Here is a 20,621-nt window from a genome sequence, read left to right on the forward strand (position 1 = left end):
TGCTCACCCATGAAAGCAAAATGAAATCCCAAGTACTTCTGGCCTGGGTATGGAGAGTGTGAGAGTTCAGTGAATCCACTAAGTCACCAGGAGAGATGGCAAACTAACAGGTATAACAGATGCTGAAGTGTTTACATGGTCAGACAGTTGACAAAAAGCAGAAAGGGGCAGATTCAGTGATGGGCTGATGGTCAGTTGAGGCATAGACAAATAGATCCTAAGTCCAGTTTCCAGACAAGTAGACAGGGCCCACATTATAAGTCGCTGAGACTGTTTGTAAGGATAACCACAAAAAAGAGCAGACACTCTCTCTCCATACAATATCTAGAGTAACCCAGGGCATAACCAAACTAAGCTTTATCAATCACAGCCTGAAGGTCCAGCAGTCTGCTTAAGCATTCCTAATTGGGGCTGGTGTGCACTGTAGAGATCTAAGCTGCAATGCTTGGTAATGACCAGTAAATGGTGAAGGTTAAAGGCCAGTTGCTATGGCAGTTGCAGAGGCATGCAAATCATGATTTAGTACTAGATTTCCAAAGCCAGACCCAAGTTCTGTCAAGTGGAGGCAGGGGAATGGTCTTCGATCCTGTGTCCTAGTCCTGAGCAGACCAGCATGGACACAGGGTGTCCTCCATCAGAGTGGCTTGCAACTCAGTCCAGTCTGAATGTGGCATCCCTAGGTATGGCAGGGGGAACAATCACGGGAACGATGCCCTGTGGCTGTCTCTCCCTGTGGCAGCTGAAAGCTGGCAGGAGGTGGAGAAACTGGCTTTCAGCTGCTGCAGGGAAAGACTTAGACATAGGGCATCATTGCTGTGATTGTCCTCCCGCACAGATTTCCCCCCGTCTTGCTCAGTCTTTCCCCTGCTGTTTGGTCCACCCTGTGTGCCTGTGCCCCCTACATGAGGATCGGTGCTACCCCCCTATTGGCGGGCCTGGCGGGAGGGGCACACGGGGGGGGGGGGCAAGAAATAACCTAGGAGGGGTAATTGCCCCCCTGTAGCGATGCCACTGTTACCACCACTTTTACAACCTAAGCCAGCAAATGCTAAACATTGTGGGTTAGTAGTCTGCAAAAAAAAAATCCGATTTTAAATGGTTCATTGTCCACTCCACAATTAGTCTAGAAACTTAATACAAGCGTCTTTACATTTTTTAACCATTAAAAACCTCACTTGTCTTACTTTTTAGTTTTTAGTTGGGAAGACTTTCATATTTTTTCAGCCTCAAGAATACTGTGTGCTTGGTGATGACAAGATGACCAGAAATTGTAAAGGCAATAAATCTACATATAGGGGGGGAGGGGGATGCAAAGGAGATCTGTGACTTGCAACATCATGATCTAAGCCCCGGTTCACCCTAGAACATGGTGCGGGAAATCCGCAATCTGTGAGCATTTCCCAAAGTGCATTCAAACGGCACTGTCCTTGCAGCGATTGTCAGTGCAATGTTAACGCCATCCCAAATGCAGGTCACAAACTCAGTGCATTTGCCTGCACTGGATCACATGGTACAAAACTACCATGCAATCTGGTTGTAGTGCGCTACTTTTGGTGGGATGCAGAGTGATTTCAGTCTATTCAAATGAATGTGCTGAAATTGCAAAGCACTGAATAGCATGTGAGTTGCACAGGAGTTCGCTGTGCATTCCTGCTTAACTCATTGGTAATTCATTGTGTGAACCTAGACTAAAGTATATATATTTTTTTTTTAATGGATTACATATCAGACAACCTCTTTGGGGGGTCCCCTTCCCAGCCTCAGGGCCCGTAGCAGCCATGCGGGCAGCTATGGTTCTAGTTGCCCCATTGGTTGCTTGCTTTATCCTCTGGCATTGTCATGTATAAAGCAAATGCATGCCATGTCTTTGCGTCATCGCTGCTCAGCCAATCAGATTTTTGCTTTGTTTGGTTTATCCCCTGGTCCTCGCATGTATAAAACAAAGGCTTGCTATGCTTTTACATCACTTCCCATTCAGAGAAAGTTTTGGTTATGTTACCTTTTTCAGTTCTATTTAGTTTTTTCTTTTTTTTTTTTTTTTTTTCTTTCATCATTATCATTATTGTGGTGATGTGGTTTTTGTTTTTTTGTTTTTTTTGTTTTTTTACTACAGCTTTAGACAAGGATTTAATGAGGAAAATAATTGCCAATCTTAGAAAAATGTGCTTTGCGCAGTGTCTTCGGATGATTTGAATAAATCTGTAATAATGAGGATCACACAGGTCTTGTTTAGAAAATTATTTGTGTGCTTGGTTGGGAAAATTATTTTGAAAATGAGATAGAAGAATGCATAATACATCTGCGATTTTTGTATTCGTAGCTTTTTTTAAAAATGTATAGGCTCTGTTCACACCTTTTTTGCAGGTGCGATAGTGTGCACGTGTCTTTCCTTTCAGTGGACAGCCCTATGCGTGAAAATCACAAGAAATGCATATTTTTTTTAAACGTATAGTACATTGGTACCATGCATTTTGATGTGCAGTTTTTGCAAGAATTAATCACTATTAATGGCCCTGCTGCACACCTGCAAAGGGGATGTGTGATTTTACGCACTGCGGGAACAAATCTGATTTTGCACGCGTTCCCACAATGCACAGATGCAAACCTAGCGATAATCCATGCTTTGGACCTGGTTTCATGGTGCACTCATTTTAAGGGGTAACATAAAGTATGGTCACATACGTCATCCCCTTTACCCAATCTGTCCCCCTACTAACCTGAATCACATGGCGCTTCCTTCCCTATGTGGTGGTGGTTCTATTCATTGTGGCTTTACGTGACTTCGTCCACACAGTGGCATCATCCATTCATGGGGTTCATTCCCTGCAGAGGGCTAAATCTGGTGTCGGTCACCAGTGCTGGTATCCTAGTGACAAGGATTGTATGGGTTCTAGGGAGGATTGGGACAGGTGGTGCCACTGAAACAATAGGTTTTGATAGGAGTACTTGACTAAACAAAGTAGACACTGCCTCTTTAAAACTATATTTTAATAAAGTGCATCCAAACCTTAATAATGTATTCCTGCCATTAATGCACTTGTCCTTGGGTAGCTACGCTCACTCCTCCAGTGTATTTAGGGAGAGAGCCATTGCTGGGAATCAGGCTTAGAATCAGAAGCTTAAAAAGCTTTGTTAAAGAGTAATTCCAGGCTTTGGGATTTTCTATAAAGTTACATTGATCCAGCTTGGAAAAGGGGTTTTGAGCTCTATGATGCCCTATAGTAAGGTTTTGCCACCGTCCCTATGAAATCGTTGTGTTTTGGGCTTGGTGCCTCACCCAAGGTTGTTGGGACTTTAAATGCTGGTTCACACTATTACGACTTGCCAGGCGACTTGGTCAGCCTGGCAAGTCACGCACCGTCGGGTCCATTGAGTAGTACAGGACCGGTTCTAATAGGAGCGACACAAGTCACTCCGAATTAGAAAAAGGGTCCTGTACTACTTCGGGGCGACCTGGAGGCGACTTGCATAGACATTCATTATATGAAGTCCGTGCAAGTCGCGCCGAAGTCGCGGTGCACGCAACTTCACAGGTCGCCCCCCGAAGTCTGAGCGACCTAATGTGAACGGGGGCTTAGGGCAAGAGTAAACAAAGTAAAGTATCATAGAATAAAAATTGAACAGTTTATTTTTCAAAAAAGTTTTACAAGGTTATAAGACAAGTTTGTCGTTGATGGGTTTAAGGTGAGAGAAGTGAAGAAGTTAGAAAGGTAGGTGACAAGGTGAAAAATGGTGACTTTTGAGGAACATTGTCTCTGTTCCATGCATGTATTTCAGGCTTGGAACTTTGTTCCGAGGAAAATATCCAGGAGATTATCCTACGCGTTTCGGCTGTATAAGTATTAGCCTTTTTCAAGGATAAGTCACCATGTCTAGAAACAACAATGGATTGTAAGTTTTTTGCACATATGCAGAATTTAAAGTGGAACTATGCAATGTGCTTTATGTTGCATACATCTTTCTTGTCTGGTCCATGTGTGAAGGGTTTTCCCCAGGTTTCTAAGTCGCATCCGGAACTAAGGCTGCTTCTATAAATGACGTGTAATTGAGATAAATTACTTGAAAAATGCTATTTTTTAGGAAAAGGAAATAATTGTAGATAAAAATTATGTTTACTTACAGGCTAAATCATATAGATTAGCTGTACTGGTAGAATCCAAAAAAGAGTTCCTCAAGATGAGAAAGTTTGTAGCTATAAAGTATGTAAGGATTTTAAATATGAATGATTGAAAAAGATGAGATGAACAAAGAAAAAATAATTAAAAATAAAGTAGAAATGAAGACCATAATTTCATGGTGGGTATTGTATCTTTGAGCAAGGGTGAAAAGCATGCTATTTGTGGCAAAAAAGCAAACCTGAGAGCAGCCTTCTATGGTTCTATTTGGAATAGTAACACTTACTTTTTGTCAGGTATAGCAGAAAAAAAAACGGTTCAAGGTGCAGCATCTCCCGGGGTGTGGTCTCTCCATCAGCTGGAAAGAAGTGATTCCCTGGGTGTGTTCCCCGGCCTTATAAAGCGGCACTTCCTTGTTGCGCATGTGTCAAATCAGGCAGCTGCGCATCCAGGATGCCGTGTGGTCGTGATATGTAGGCCGCCGGCACGTGCTATGGAGTTTGGAAACCCCGGTTGGCGTTAATCACTATTAATGGCACTGCTGCACACCTGCAAATGGGATGTGTGATTTTACGCACTGTGGGAACACATGCGATTTTGCACGCACGCGTTCCCACAATGCACAGATGCAAACCTAGCGATGATCCATGCTTTGGACCTGGTTTCATGGTGCACTCATGTTAGGGTGTAAGGTGAAACGTGGTCACATACATCATCCCCTTAACCCAATCTGCCCTCCTACTAACCTGAATAGCATAGTGCTTCCTTCCCTATGTGGTAGTACTTATATTCATTGTGGCTGTACGTGACTTCTTCCACACAGCGGCATCATCCATTCATGGGGTTCAATCCCTGCAGAGGGCTAAATCTTGTGTCGGTCACCAGTGCTGGCATCCTAGTGACAAGGATTGTATGGGTTCTAGGGAGGATTGGGACAGGTGGTGCCACTGAGACAATAGGTTTTGATAGGAGTACTTGACTAAACAAAGTAAACACTGCCTCTCTAAAACTATATTTTAATAAAGTGCATCCAAACCTAAATAATGTATTCCTACCATTAATGCACTTGTCCTTGGGTAGCTACGCTCACTCCTCCAGTGTATTTAGGGAGAGAGCCATTGCTGTGAATCAGGCTTTGAATCGGAAGCTTAAAAATCCTTGTTAAAGAATAATTCCAGGCTTTGGGATTTTCTATAAAGTTACATTGATCCAGCTGGGACCAATGTAACTATGTACAGTGCTCAGCATAAATGAGTACACCCCAACAGATTTGTCAGAAAACCTTTACTTTTACTTTCAGATGCAACATTTTTCTGTAGGACACCATACTACAAAATACTCCCACAAATGCAAGCCATTGATTGCAACCAAGATTTGTTAATTTGCACACACGCAGTCCTTTTCCTAACAAATTCATTCAAGACCATGTTGAAAAAATGAATACACCCCAATGAAATTCTTAGGAGTAAAGTACATTTTAGACAAAATCCTAATTAACAAGAATTCAACTACAGGTGAGTCTAATTATTCATTAAACAGGTGTCCAGCAAACAGGTAATTATAAAAGGGCGTTACTTAACAGAAAAAAAACCTTCCCATTTTTTGCTGTCAACAATGGCATCAAATGGAAGAGAAATGTTACAAGGCCTGGGAAAGAAAATAATTTCTTTACACAAGAAAGGTGAACGCTACAAGAAGATCAGCAAAGCTTTACTTATCAGTCAGAATACAGTCAGAAAAAGTGATACAAAAATTTACCAAAGATGGAACTGCAGTCCTCTCACAGAGACATCCGGGCTATCCAGGGAAGTTAACACTTCGACAGGAGCGTCTTCTGATGAGAAGGGTTGAAGAAAATATCCATGCAAGTTCACTGCAGTTAGCTAGAGAAGTAGAAAGCCAAACTGGGGTGATTTGTTTCCCATGACACAATACGGTGTCCACTGCAGAGGAATGACATGTATGGTTGTCGTTCACGAAGGAAGCCTCTCCTAAAGCCCATGCACAAAAAAGCCCACCAATAATTTGCCAGGGCCCATGCTGAAAAATACTACTGGGACTCTGTACACTGATATGATGAGATGAAGATACATTGTTTTGGAACTGATGGCTTCAAAACTGTATGGAATTGCAAAGGTGAGGAGTACAAAGACAAATGCATGGTGCATACTGTGAAACATGGTGGTAGCAGTGTCCTTCTGTGTGGCTGCATGAGTGTTGCTGGTGTCGGGTAGCTGCATTTCATTGATGGTATCATGAATTTAGACGCAGACGTACTGTTCTGTGTTGTAACAGAAGATGCTCCCATCACTCCGTGCCCTTGGTCGTGGTGCACTTTTCCTACATGGCAATGATCCAAAACACACATCTAAGGCCACTGTTGCATTTCTGAAGAAAACTAGGGTGAAAGCAATTCAGCGGCCAAGTATTTCTCCTGATGTGAACCCAATCGGGGAAACGCCTACAGGGAATTCTGAAGTTGAGCATCACTCTCCATCCAGCATCCAGGCTCTAAGCGCCGGTTCACACTACCGCGACGCTACTTCCCGGGGCGACCTCCGAGATCGCGGTGCGAGCAGCGCGCCGCGACCTCGGAGCGGCCGCCACGGACTTCATAACATTGAAGTCTATGGCGGTCGCCTCCCGGTCGCCCCAAAGAAGCTCCGGACCCTTTTTCTAGGTCGGAGCGACTTGTGTCGCTCCTATTAGAACGGGTCCACAGCTTCCCTATGGGAGGCGACCTGTGAGGCGACCAGGTCGCCTCACAGGTCGCCCTAGTGTGAACCGAGGCTAAAAGAGGTCGTTCTTGAAGATGGAAAAAGATACATGTGGCAATATGTCGCCAACTTGTTTCATTCCATGCCTAGAAGACTTTGTGCTGTCCTTACAAATCATGGAGGTCATAAATACTGGATGTAGTAGTTTTTTGTTGTGGGTGTATTCATTTTTTGCATCAAGTAATTTCATGTAATGAGCTAAACAAATGTTCTGTAAAACTCATTTTGTCAATTTTGGAAATTGTTCTTGTGTTTTGAGATATTGATTACAATCTTACTTTTCAAAAGGGATGTACTCCTTTATGCTGAGCACTGTATATACTGTCCCTGGAAACCTAAAAATAGCTGACGTAGACGTTGCTACTCCAGTGATCTCCACTTGTTTCCAGGTCCTGCACTGAGCGGCGCTCTCCTGCATTCTGAACATCGGAGGTAGGCCACTCTGCACCATTCAGAGAATATTTTGCATTGTCTAAAGAAATACAAAATGTTCACTAAATAGACATGGTAGAGAATGTGATTTTTGCCACCCTGTCTCTCCACCTCGTTCAATCAGAACGCTTTGCATTCATTAAGAAATGGTCAATATACACTTACTTGCGCTAAAATGTTGGGGAAATGTATGTACATTTCCATGCATTTTAACGTGTGCTGGCGTCAGTTGACATGCATGCACAGCATTCTGGTGTGAAGAGGACACATTGGAAATTGTTTTTTCAGATATCCTTCTGTTGATCTGCGTTTTACAGCTGCGCTAAAATGCAGATCAACATACTGGTGTGAATTGGCCCAAAATGCAACTTCTCTCTGACTGGTGCCCATGCTGAGTGGCTGACCTTCCGTGTTAACAATGCATCTGGCTGGCCATTCGGCACAGGACCCAGAAGCTAGCGGAGATCACTGGAGTAGCTGGAACTATTCTTTCTTTAAAAGTGAACTTTGTTAACATGCAAGGGGCTGTCTGAGTAATTCCTTTTTTTTTTTTTTTTCTCTTCATTATAGGCAACAAGAATAGAAGTTGGGGAAACTTTAAGGACAGCTGACACCCAAACTATCTGAGGTATGTGTTATACAAGGATAGACTTCCTCATGCATAGAAATGTTACATTTCAATGTATGTTAACCCTAACAATGAACTTCTTATTTTCTACCTTTTTTGGTGTGTTAAAGAGTAGCTCCAGTCATTTTGAAGAAAAAAATAAGTTGGCAACTACAAATACTGTAGCTGCTGACTTTTAATATACACGCACTTACCAGCCCAGGGATCCAACACTGTCTTCATCCAGGCCGGTGGTCTTCGGATCTCCAGCGCCACTGGCTTTCCATGTGCTTGTGCGAGCCGACAGCCACACACAGCCTCGTCCCAGGAGCTTGTGGGGGAGGGCGGGGGCTAATTTCTGCTCAAATCGCCTACGCGATTCAAGTAAAAGTGGAAGCAGGAACAGTCAAAACTAGGTACCCGCTTCCAGGAAAAAAAAAGTTGCCAAAAGTGGTAGCGGAATGAGGAGGTGGAAAAATTTAATTTCTGTTTTTATAAATTTTAGTAAATATACTAAAAGTGTTATACCTGTCAAATTAAAAAAAAAAAAAAAAAAAGACTTGCTAATCCTGGCAGAGATCTCGTAAGATGATAGCAGAGAGCACAGCAAGTTATCAAACACGTTGTTCTTGGCTGTCTTTGAAGACTACAGAACCACACCCCTCTGTTTTGGCCAGCTCAGAGACTTAGTGGTTAGCACTTATGAATTGCAGCACTGGGGTCCCTGGTTTGCATCTTGGTCAGGACACTGTCTACATGAAGTTTGCATGTTCTCCTTGTACTTGCATGGATTTCCTTGTGCTGGTGCATTAATTGGCTTCTGTCCAAATTGGACCCAGTATGTGTGTGCCTGTATGTATGCCTGTCAGGTAGGGACCTTAGACTGCAATCCACTAGGGGGCAAGCACTGATTGATGTGAATGTACAGTATGTAAGAGTGCTGCATAAATCCCCAAAATAAATGTTATGGATAACCATCGGGACAGGGTTCCATAGTCCTAGCTTGTGTCTGTTGTCCTGATACAGTAGGGTGAGAGAGTGTTGTTATATTTAGACAGATGGTGTTTTAAGTTCACCAAAAAAGAATAGAGGGGAAATCTTCAATTAGGACACTAGTTCCTGTGTGAAGTGTGGGAAATCCCTCTCTTAGAAAGATTATCTCCCCCTTTCTGTTGTTTTTGAACAGGAAGTGAAGGGGAATCCTGCTAATGGGACATAGTTACATAGTCGGTGAGGTTGAATAAAGACAATAGTCCATCCAGTTCAACCTGTGTAGCTGTGTGTGGCTGTAATCATCTCGCATACCCCTGAATGTTCTGATCCTTGAGATGTACATCTAAGAGTCTTTTGAAAGCACCATACTTCCCGCAGAAACCACCTCTTGTGGTAGAGAATCTTGTTGCCCCAACAGTAAAGAACCCCCCACGTTGCCTGAGGTTTAAATGCTTCTCCTCTAATCACATTGTATGCCCTCGAGTCCTCATGCAATCCCTTTGACTGAATAGCTGTTTTTCTATGCTGAGATCACCATTGAGATATTTATAAATTGCTATCATGTCCCCTCTCAGGCGTCTCTTCTCCAGGGAGAATAAATCAAGTGATTGCAGACGCTCTTCATAATTAAGGTCCTCCAATCCCCTAATTAGTTTTTCTCTTACGTCCTCCGACAGTCGCCGCCTCTTCATATTCGTCACTATGGGGTTATTGACCTTTGCTCCGTAGGGGTGCTAGGCAACAGAATATATTAATATCAAAGCTTTTAGCATATCCCACCCCCAGGGGGTGGTCCCCTCAGTCAATACCTCCTCACTTCCTGCATACCAACTCAGTTTCATATGCCTAGCTCAGGAGTGCAGGCTGTCCTTGTGCTGGGGCTCTTAGTCTCAGCCACTTTTCTCTTTTTTGATTTTATTTGAAGTTTTTTCTCTTTCTTTTACTTAGTTGTTTATTTCCAGCTTTAGTTTGTTCTTCTGATGAAGATGATCGTGGGGGGTGGGTCTCGGGCTGGCCCCCCTGGGTCGCAGGTTGTGGGCCAGTGGCTTCCCAGCCTGCCATCGAGCGTTCAGCTCAGGTTTTCCTGGCACATTGAACGACCCATCCCTGTTCGCTGCAGGGATGCTGCGGTGAGGTGGCTACCTCACCGGACGCCATTTGCGGTTTCGCACCGTGGTTTCACTGCGTCCTGGCTGCGACTCTCCCTGTCCTCAGTACAGCGGTTTGATCGCTAAGGAAGGCTCCCCACGTCATCCGGATGGTGAGTAAATTTCTATGTGGGGACCTGTCTGTATTGGGTGTCAGTCTGGGACTGTGTGACCCTGCATGTCTGTGAAGGCTTTTGAGCTCCCTGTCAGATTCCTGTAGGAACTGCTGCCTTTCTGTGGGCTGTGAGGGGGGGGCTCTCCTGCTCTGCTCTGTGTGACAGGCTGTGTGAGACATGCTGTGGTTTGTGTGTGAACACTTTTGGGCTCCCTGTCAGATTCCTGTGGGAACTGCTGCCTTTCTGTGGGCTGTGCAGGGGGGGGGGCTCTCCTGCTCTGTTCTGTGTGACAGGCTGTGTGAGACATGCGGTGCTTGTGTGTGCCATACCGTGCGGCGACCGCTGCGGCGGTCCGCCATTTTTTCACAACATGTTGGTAACGATCCTGTGCAGCAAGGCGCGGAGTTTTGGCGCCAAGCGCCGCCATTTTGGCGGCGATCGATCGGCCGCATGTCAGTCTCACTCCCCATTTACATGAGGATTCCTCAGCGGCCATTTTTGTGTAGCCTTGCATGAGGCTTGTGGGGCGGGCAGTTATTGCATCACTTCCTTTGCCCGGGGACCGCGATCGGTAGCAGCAGCAGCCTGTGTGATCTCCAGGTTTTTGCCTCTCCTTTGTTCTGTATTCCTTACCCAGTGTCTTTTCATTGTCCCTGTGGGGGTCAGTGTATGTGTTTGTGTGCGGTGGGAGACGCTTCGCCGCGGTCTTAAAGGGACATTAACCCCTTTTTTTCTAAAGACTCACTGGGGCATGGATTCTCAGGAAAGCAAGTTTCCTCTCACTTTAGTGGGGGGCCTGGGGGCTGCTGCTTCCCCCGCGGGGGGCTGATTTGGCTACTGTTGTGGCAAACCTAGCTATGCAGATGCTGGTGGCTGATCGTTCCACTAAAAGGTCCGGAGTATCAATTTCCTCTGATCAGAGGGCGATGGGGCTGCTATGGCTGGAGTGCCCTTCTCAGGGTCCCGTTCCTCTCTTGACCTTGTGGGGTCTGAGGGGGAGGCTGAGGTAGAGGTGGTTGATAATTCCCCACCTGGCTCATCTGAAGAGCTTGCACTCATGGATGAGTTGGTTGCTTCTATCAAACAAGCATTACATTTGCAGGATGAACCATGTCCTCCTGCCTTGCTGTCCTCTTATGGGTCGCAGGGAAAACGCAAGACATCGCAGGTTTTTCCTTGCTCTGCGGAATTTCAGCGCGCTGTTGATGAACAATGGCGCAATTTAAAGAAGCCTTTTGCTGTGCCGAGTAGGTTCAAGCTGCGTTATCCCTTTACGTCCGCTATGGATGAGCTTTGGTGTGTACCACCTCCGGTGGATCATGCGGTGGCAGTTTTTCAATAAGTCCACTGCGATTCCGGCGGAGTATACCCCGGTGTTCCGGGGCCCCACGGACAGGAGATTAGAGTCTCTTGCCGCCATACTTATGCGGTTACTGGTTCAATGCTGAAACCTATTTTTGCTTCCCTTATGGCAGCCCGTGCTGTCGCGGATTGGGCGCAGGTGCTCAGGCGCATCCTGGTGGCTGACTCTGCCCCGCCGACAACATTGGCTATGGTGGATCGAATTCATCAGGGTGTCATGTATTTGTGGGATGCGGACTTAGATTTAGTCCTTTTGGCTGCGCGGGTCCAAAGCGTGGCGGTGTTGACACGCCGTCTGATTTGGCTTAAATGTTGGTCTGTTGACCGAGCTTCTCGCAAGACTTTAGCTAATTTACCCTATGCGGGATCTCGCCTTTTTGGGCGACTCCTTGGATACAAAGGGTATTACCGGGGGTGAGAGCACGCTCTTGCCCCAGACTCACAAGTCTAAGGTTGTTTGTGGTAGGAAACTTACCTCATTTCGACCCTCTCAGGGGTCTTTTCGTGCCTTTTGGTCATACTATGAGGGCAAGCCCTTCAAAGGCCAAGGCTCCCAGAAGAAGCCGTGGACGGTTAAGCAGATGTCCGGCCAGTCCGGGTCCGCTGCCCATAACATTGCGGCCTGAAGGGGCGCCCTCACCCAGTTCTGGGGTGGGGGGACGTTTGCTCGGTTTTCTTCAACCCTGGCTGGCCCGCGTTCGGGACTGGTGGGTTCAGGAAATCGTTCGATTAGGATACAAGATCGAGTTTCTCTCTCGGCCAGCGAGCAGATTTTTTCCCTCAAATCTTCAGCTATCTACGGAGCGCTTGCAGGATCTGCACCTGGCGGTGCGGGACTTGCGGGCCCAGGGAGTGGTGGTCCCGGTGCCTCATCGGGACAGATTTCGGGGTTTCTATTCCAATCTGTTCGCTGTGCCCAGAAAGGAGCGTACCTTCACGTCCCCGTTTTCGGGGGTCACCAGAGGTACCTTCGATTCGCCATTGCGGAGGATCATTACCAATTTGTGTCGTTACCCTTTGGTCTCGCTTCGGCTCCGCGGGTGTTCACCGAGGTGTTTGCGCCGGTTCTGGCTTTGTTGAGAGCCCAGGGCATCTCGGGCCTGGGGTATCTGGACGATATTCTGGTTCGGTCTGCGACCAGTCAGGGTCTGGTGACCGACCTGTCCGTCGCGATGCAGACTCTACTGGAGTTTGGTTGGACGATAAACTTTCCAAAATCGACGCTGTGCCCGTCGGTTCGTCTTCCCTACCTGGGAATGATCCTGGACTCTGTTCAGGCGAGGGTCTTCCTGCCGGACGACAAGCTCAGGACACTTCAGGAAGAAGTCAGGTCCCTCAGGGACGTTCAGTGCTCGTCCCTCCGGACGTGCATGAGGTGTCTGGGATTGATGGTCTCGGCTTTCGGGGCGATTCCCTTCGCCCAGTTTCACACGCGGAGTCTCCAAGCGGAGATTCTGACCAGGTGGGACGGGCGACCGCAATCTCTGGATCTCCAGAATTCATTGAGCCATCGCGCCAGAAGGGATCTTCTGTGGTGGCTACAGTCCCCGGCGGTGTCGGGGGGCAAGTCCTTTCGCCCATTATCGTGGTTGGTGATCACCACGGATGCCAGCCTGTCGGGCTGGGGTGGTGTTCTGGGCTTTCTGTCCGCCCAGGGTACTTGGTCGGAGGGGTAATCCTCTCTTCCGTTCAACATTCTGGAATTGCGAGCGATAAATCTCTGCCTTAGACGTTGGACGGACAGGCTGCAGGGCCGTCCGGTTCGTGGGCAGACGGACAATGCCACAGCGGTGGCCTACATCAACCACCGAGGGGGCACCAGGAGTGCCCGAGCGGCTCGGGAGGTGGCCGACATTCTGTCTTGGGCCGAGATGCACGTCCCGGCGATAACGGCGGTTCACATTCCGGGGGTGGAGAACTGGCAGGCGGATTATCTGAGTCGCCAGACCCTGGACCAGGGGGAATGGTCCCTCCACCCGGATGTCTCGCAGATGTTGTGCGCGCAGTGGGGTTCACCGGATGTGGACCTGTTCGCGTCTCGTCTGTACAACTAGGTGGAAAGGTTCGTGGCAAAGACGCGCGATTCTCGGGCAGACGCGTCAGACGCGTTAGTGGCTCCGTGGCATCAGTATCGACTGATGTATGCATTTCCACCGATTCAGCTCCTGTCCAGGTTCCTTCGCAGGTTGGTCTCGGAACCGCCCACGGTGATTCTGGTGGCGCCGGACTGGCCTCGCCGGTCTTGGTACGCAGATCTCGTGAATCTGGCGGTCGACGCTCCGTGGCGTCTGCCTTTTCGAGTAGATCTTCTGTCTCATGGACCGATATTACAACCTGCTTTACAGTCACTGGCTTTGACGGCCTGGCTGTTGAAACCCAGATCCTGAAGGATAGGGGTCTCTCCCCTGAGGTCATTCACACTTTGATCAAGGCTAGTAAGTCCTCTTCGGGGTAGGTTTACTACCGTACTTGGAAGGCCTATTTTGCCTGGTGTGAGTCCAGGGGGTATTCCCCTCGCTCATACCCGGTGTCTAGAGTGTTGGCTTTCCTTCAAACGGGCATGGACCAGCGCTTGGCGTTGGCCACGATTATGGGTCAGATTTCTGCACTGGCCGTTCTTTTTCGACGCCCTGTGGCGTCTAATTCCTTGGTTAGCACCTTTTGTTCAAGGAGTGCGACACCTGGTCCCTCCGAGGGGGGAGCCTTTGCCTTCATGGGACTTGAACCTTGTTCTGTCCGTGTTGCGACATGCTCCTTTTGAAAAGATCAGGGAGATCTCGTTGTCTCTGTTGTCCAAGAAGTTCACCTTTTTGGTGGCGATCACTTCGACTCGCAGAGTGTCGGAGCTGGCAGCTTTAACCTGCACATCTCCGTATTTGGTGATCCACTTGGATAGGGTGGTCTTGCGACCTAACCCGTCTTTTCTTCCTTAAAGGATTTCGGTGTTTCACCTTGATGAGGACATTATCTTGCCTTCGCTTTGCGCGAAGCCTGAACATCCAAAGGAGGTGGCTTTGCACACCTTGGATGTTGTTCGGGCGGTCAGGGTTTGTCTATCATCGACTAAATCCTTTCGCAAGACGGATTCTCTATTTGTCCTTCCTGAGGGACCTCGGAAGGGCATGGCGGCGTCTGCTTCTACCATCGCCATATGGATCAGACAGGCCATTGAACAGGCATATGCTTTGGAGGGGGAAGTTCCCCCCCATGCCTGTGAAGGCGCACTCTACCAGATCTCTGTGTACGTCTTGGGCCTGTCATCATCGGGCTTCTGTGGCCCAGGTGTGTAAGGCGGCGACTTGGTCGTCCGTTCACACCTTCTTAAAATTCTGCGAAGTGGATGTTCAGGCATCGGCAGATGCTTCCTTTGGCCGCAAGGTTCTTAGTGCAGCAGTGCCTTAGGGTCCCTTGTTTTGGGCCCTTGGCTGTTTGGGATGTTTTTTATCCCTAGGTTATTTGCTTTTTCCTGGGTTGTTGCTCTGGTTGAGCAAGTTTTTCATGTTGCCCAGCTGGTTTCCTTCCTTTGGTAAGGTTCCTTTTTTTCCTGCTGTGGGTACTGCGTTGCCTTAGGCGCGGCTGCGTTTCCCACCCCTCATGTCTACACTGCTTTGGGACGTCCCCATAGTGACGAATATGAAGAGGCGGCGACTGTCGGAGGACGTAAGAGAAAACTGAATTTTTGTAAAATCTTACCTGTAAAATTCCTTTCTCTGAGTCCTCCGACAGTCGCCGCCCCCGCCCCTCTTTTGGGGTTTATTTGTATACTCTACTGCTATTCTACTGAAACTGAGTTGGTATGCAGGAAGTGAGGAGGTATTGACTGAGGGGACCACCCCCTGGGGGTGGGATATGCTAAAAGCTTTGATATTAATATATTCTGTTGCCTAGCACTCCTACGGAGCAAAGGTCAATAACCCCATAGTGACGAATATGAAGAGGCGGCGACTGTCGGAGGACTCAGAGAAAGGAATTTTACAGGTAAGATTTTACAAAAATTCCGTTATATGCCCTTCTCTGGACTCTCTCCAGCTCCAACACATCCCTCCTGAGGACTGGTGACCAGAACTGGACAGAATACTCCAGATGTGGTCGGACCAGAGTTTTATAAAGTGGAAGGATTATAGTCTTATCTCTGCAATACATCCCTTTCTTTGTGCATGGGTGGTTAAAAAAAAATAATAAAAAATTGCAGGGATTATAACCCTTCCTTGCTTTTGCCAAAATTACAATTTCAGCACAATGTGTATTTATGTTGCACAGTGTAAGAGCCACTGCTTTTTTAAACCTATATTTTCAGTAAAAATAGTAAATTCAAATGATATATTTAGTATACACAATATCCCATTTTGTGGTAAAATATAAAAGATAAGGTTACATAGTTAGTCTGGTTGGAAAAAAAGACACAAGTCTATCTAGTTCACCCAATAAAAGGGGAAAAGAATATATCCTATTAAAGGTTGCCAGACTTTTGAAATGCACATGCCCATGAAGTACAGCACCCAAAACTGCCCGCAGCAATTACAGGTTCTCAGTTTAGATTTGACCATGATAAATGGCTGTATAATTATACCTGCAGCGGTGTTTACTAGAGGATTAAAGGGGGAAAAATGCTATCTCTAGTGGAAATAAATTGTTTAGTAAATTGAATACAAGGCCTTCTTCGATATAAACAGTGTGGTTTATAAACCTATTACAAGACCATTTTATGGTGCAGTTCATAGAGGCCCCAACTAGGAATGATGTTCTGCTGGATCTGGTAATCTCAAACCATGCAGAGCTTATTTCTAATGTTCATATAAAAGAATATCTGGATAGCAATGACAATAACCTGATTTCATTTAATGTTGGCTGTAAGCAACAAACACATACTGGAAATATAAAAACACTTTAGGAGTACAAATTTTCCAGGTATGAGGGCTGCTCTCCAAGACTTAGACTGGGAGGGAATATTGGCATAGATGAACATTTGAACATAGAACAGAAATGGTAATTCTTCAAAAAAGACTGTATGTGAACTGCAAAATATATTCCCATGGGCAATACGTTTTAAAAGGCTAAAAATAAAACCTATGTGGCTCATCGCCAAAGTTAAAGTTCTAAATAGCAATACCTTTTAGAAAAAGATAAAAAAGGAACACTATCATCATTTAAATGATACAAAGAATATAACCTTATATGTAAAATTTAAATTTAAGGTAAAAATTTAAAATGAACGTCCGATTGTAAAGATGGGACAAACCCCAAAAATTTCTTCAAATATATGAATAGTAAAAAGGTCAGGTCTGAGCATGTAGACCCTTTAAAAAATAATCTAGAGTGGGTGACTGGATGCAAAAGGAAGGCAAATTTTTATTCCATCCTTTCTTCAGCTCTGTGTATACAAATGTGGATGGGGAGCTCATGTCCATAATGGGGATGATATTGACACTGACCCAAATGAACCACTATGGCTCAAAATTAATATGGGCCAGAAAACTTTAGACAGAATAAAGGTGGCTAAAGCACCTGGACCAGATGCTATACACCCACAGATGCTAAAAGAATTGAGCTCTTTCATTTCGAAGCCATTTTTCTTATTTTTAGGGACTCATTTTAATTACTGGAATAGTACCAATGGGTTGGCGTAGGGATCAAAGTCTTTACCAAGTAACTATAGACCTGTTAGTTTAACTTCCTTAGTAGGGAACCTATTGGAGAGTTTAATAAAAGACCACATAGATTAGTTCTTGCTGGAAAATAATATTTTATGTAACAGACAGCATAGATTCATGGAAGACAGAAGTTTGCAAACAAATCGGATTTCTTTTTATGAAGATGTAAGTAAAACCTTGGACACAGGGGTGGCTGTGGACGTAGTATACTTAGATTTTACAAAAGCGTTTGACACAGTTCCTCACACACAGCTAACTTGTAAGGTAAAGTCTACTGGCCTAGAAAAATTAGTTTGTAAATGGATAGAAAAATGGCTAAAAGACAATTTAGAGTAGAGTCGTCGTTAAGGATTCTTACTCTGAATGGTGTTTTCCAAGATTCAGTGTTGGGACCCTTTTACTTTTTTCATTAATAAATGATATAAGATCTGGGATTAAAGGTGCCATTTCAGTCTTTGCAGATGACACCAAGCTATGCAGTGGAATAACTTCCTTACAGGATGTCTCCAACTTACACCCCGACTTTGTTGGACTCTTTAATTGGGCAACTCTGGCAACTCTGGCAGATGAGGTTTAATGTTGATCAATTTAAAGTTATGCACTTGGGGGGGGGGGGGGGGGGGCGGCACGTTAAGAGTATCCGTGCATCATATATGCTAGGGGGAGAACAACCTGCAGAAGACTGCAGCGCATCTGTCTGAAAGCAGCCCTATACTATTATGCCCAGTGTATTATGTCACAATGACCTGAAGATCTCCTCTTTCCTGCTGCTGTCACTACTCTGGAGACTGCTAGCTGGGATAAGAGGTAGAGTGCAGTTGGTATTACTCTGCATGGGACAGAAGCCAGGACTACATAGGAGGCATCGGCTCTTGCTCCCTACTACAGCACCAACTTTACAAGTAGTCCCTCTGCATTGCACTCTGTTTGATGGTCTGGAATGGTGGGTCAGCAAGCTCAGACCCCGATCTACCAGTCCCTTGTCCTGATCTACTGTTATTCTGTGATCTACTGGTAGATCGCAATGTACAGGTTCCTGGCCCCCAATCTAAGGTTATTAGTGGTCTACCCGAAGGTTCACTGTTGGGGACCCATACTTTTTAATATATTTATAAATGATATAGGGTCTGGGATTAAAAGTACCATTTCAGTCTTTGCAGATGACACCAAGCTATGCAGTGGAATAACGCCCTTACAGGATGTCTCCGATTTACAAGCCAACCTCAATGCACTGTTTAATTGGGTAACTATGTGGCGGATGAGGTCTAATGTTGCAAAATGTAAATTTATACACTAAGGGGCTAAGAATATGCATGCATCATACATACTAGGGAAGTACAACGTACAACTGTGGGAATCAATGGTGAAGGATCTAGGGGTTTTGATAATAAGCTTAATCGCATGCAATGCCAAGCTGCAGTTTACAAAGCAAACAAAGTTCTTTCTTGTATTAACAGAAGCATGGACTCCAGAGAGAGACATCATTTTGCCCGTATACAAATGGTTAGTAAGACCTCATCTAGAATAATGCAGTTGCACCAGTTCACAAAAAGTATATTGGGGAACTGGAAAAAGGTGCATAGAAGGGCAACCAAACTGATGAGGCATGGAGGAGCTCAGCTATAAGGAAAGATTAGAGGAACTTGATTTATTCTCTTGAGATTAAGGGATAGTGAACTTGGTGTTGAGTTATTCACTTTAAGGTCATCAGAGGACAAGGGGGCATTCTTTATATCTAGAGGAAAACCGATTTCATCTCCAAATAGAGAGAGGTTTCTTCACAGAAGGACCTGTAAAAATGTGGATTAGACCCCCTCAGGAGCTGGTTCTACCCAGCTCCGTAGATTATTTTAAAAAGGCCCGGATTCTTTCCTAAATGTACAGCATAGAACTAGATACTAAACATTTATAAGTAAAGTTGATATAGGTAATAACCGATAGCCTCTCAAGAGGATCAGGAAGGAACATTTTCCCCCTGCTGGAGCAAATTGGATCATGCTTTGCTGGGGTTTTTTGCCTTCCTCTGGAAGGCAACTGTGGGTATAGGATTGTGTATATAAAATTGTATAATTTATTATTTTATTTATATTTTTTTTTCCCCTTTTTTATTGGTTGAACTAGATGGACGTGTGTCTTTTTTCAACCAGACTAACTATGTAACTATGAAGAGTGTGATGTCAAATCCCCTCCTTTCCATCTCCTCCAATCAGAGAACAGTTTGTATTCATTGAAAAAATACAAAGCATTCTATCAATGGCAGCAGCTCCAAGTGAGTGTTACCCCTCACCCCCCAACAGCACTGCCGGCTTCTCCTTTTCCGGCTCCTTCATTTCCTTACTCACTACAATATTCATAACGGAAACATAGTAAACTGTGTCCAAATTGTTTGACATGTTATTCCTTTGGATTTAGATACTCTTTAAAGCAAAACTAAACCCTCCTATCCTTTACAGCCAAGGAACCTTCCATCTAAGCCTCTGTTTGGACTGCAGTTGTCGTGGTGCTGCACATGGGACCAGCAATGACGCCAGGCATTTGATGACTTGACACTTCAGTTATTGGGTTAGTTCACCTTTACAAAAAAAAAGAAAACTTGTCTATGCAGGTAAGTGGTGTCTGTAAGAAAATCAAAATCTGCAGCTTTAACTTTAAATTTAAATACCACCCTTGCTATAAGTGTGGGCTATTTATGTACCTGAAGGCTGGCTGGAATTCTCCCAGGTGGTTGCGAAGAGCGGCCCAGCGATTTCTACTCACCTCCTCCATCACAGGAGTGAGCGCTTTCTCTGATTCAAACCTCCTCGCATGCTTTTTTCTCTCCCCTGATGCAGTAGCTGTGAGCTCAGCGTTTGAGAGCTCACGTCTGTGATTGTGGAGTAAGCGTTGGGCCTCTTGGCAACTTCCTGGGAGTTTTCCAGTCAGGCTTCATGAATGACGTAAATGGCCTACACTTATAGCAAGGGGATTATTCAACTTTAGTCAGAGCTGTACAGTTTGTTTTCATCTACGGACACCCCTGGTCTGCATTGGCAGTTTTTTGTTGAAGGGGAACTAACCCTTTTAAAAGCTGACATAAGCACCCTGGTGACTCTGCTGGTTATTAATATTATTATTAATATACAAGATTTATATAGCGCCAGCAGTTTGTGCAGTGCGTTACAAAAAAAAGGCAGACATGACAACACAATTTGGCCCAAGAGGAATCAGACGGCCCTGCTCATTAGAGCTTACAATCTAAGAGGGAGGTTCAATTAATACAAAATGTAATAACAGTGGGGGGATGAGCTGATGGAGAAAGTAAAAAACAGTGTATTAGTGAGGAGCAGGATAGGATTCTTTAAAGAGAAGGGCTTTCAGGGATCGTCTAAAGATGGATAGATTAGGAGATAGTTGGACAGATTGGGGTTGGGTGTTCCAAAG

General features: G+C 45.5%; 1 protein-coding gene across 3 annotated transcripts in view; it reads left to right on the plus strand.

Moving 5' to 3' along the window:
- The window catches only part of SMCO4 (single-pass membrane protein with coiled-coil domains 4), a 103,648-nt gene that overhangs the window by 61,837 nt on the left and 21,190 nt on the right, over nucleotides 1-20,621 (plus strand). Inside the window, exon 2 of one of the 3 annotated variants that reach the window (XM_082245875.1) lies at nucleotides 7,895-7,952. The exons of 1 other annotated variant lie outside the window; for it this stretch is intronic. The gene's annotated coding sequence lies outside the window, so the exon portion shown is untranslated. Of the gene's footprint in view, nucleotides 1-7,894; nucleotides 7,953-19,327; nucleotides 19,471-20,621 lie in introns of those variants that run through there. One more of the 3 variants, XM_082245876.1, reaches the window with a different exon arrangement.

The sequence above is a fragment of the Pelophylax lessonae genome (assembly GCF_965119305.1).
Source record: "Pelophylax lessonae genome assembly, chromosome: 2".
NCBI classification, from domain to species: Eukaryota; Metazoa; Chordata; class Amphibia; order Anura; family Ranidae; genus Pelophylax; species Pelophylax lessonae.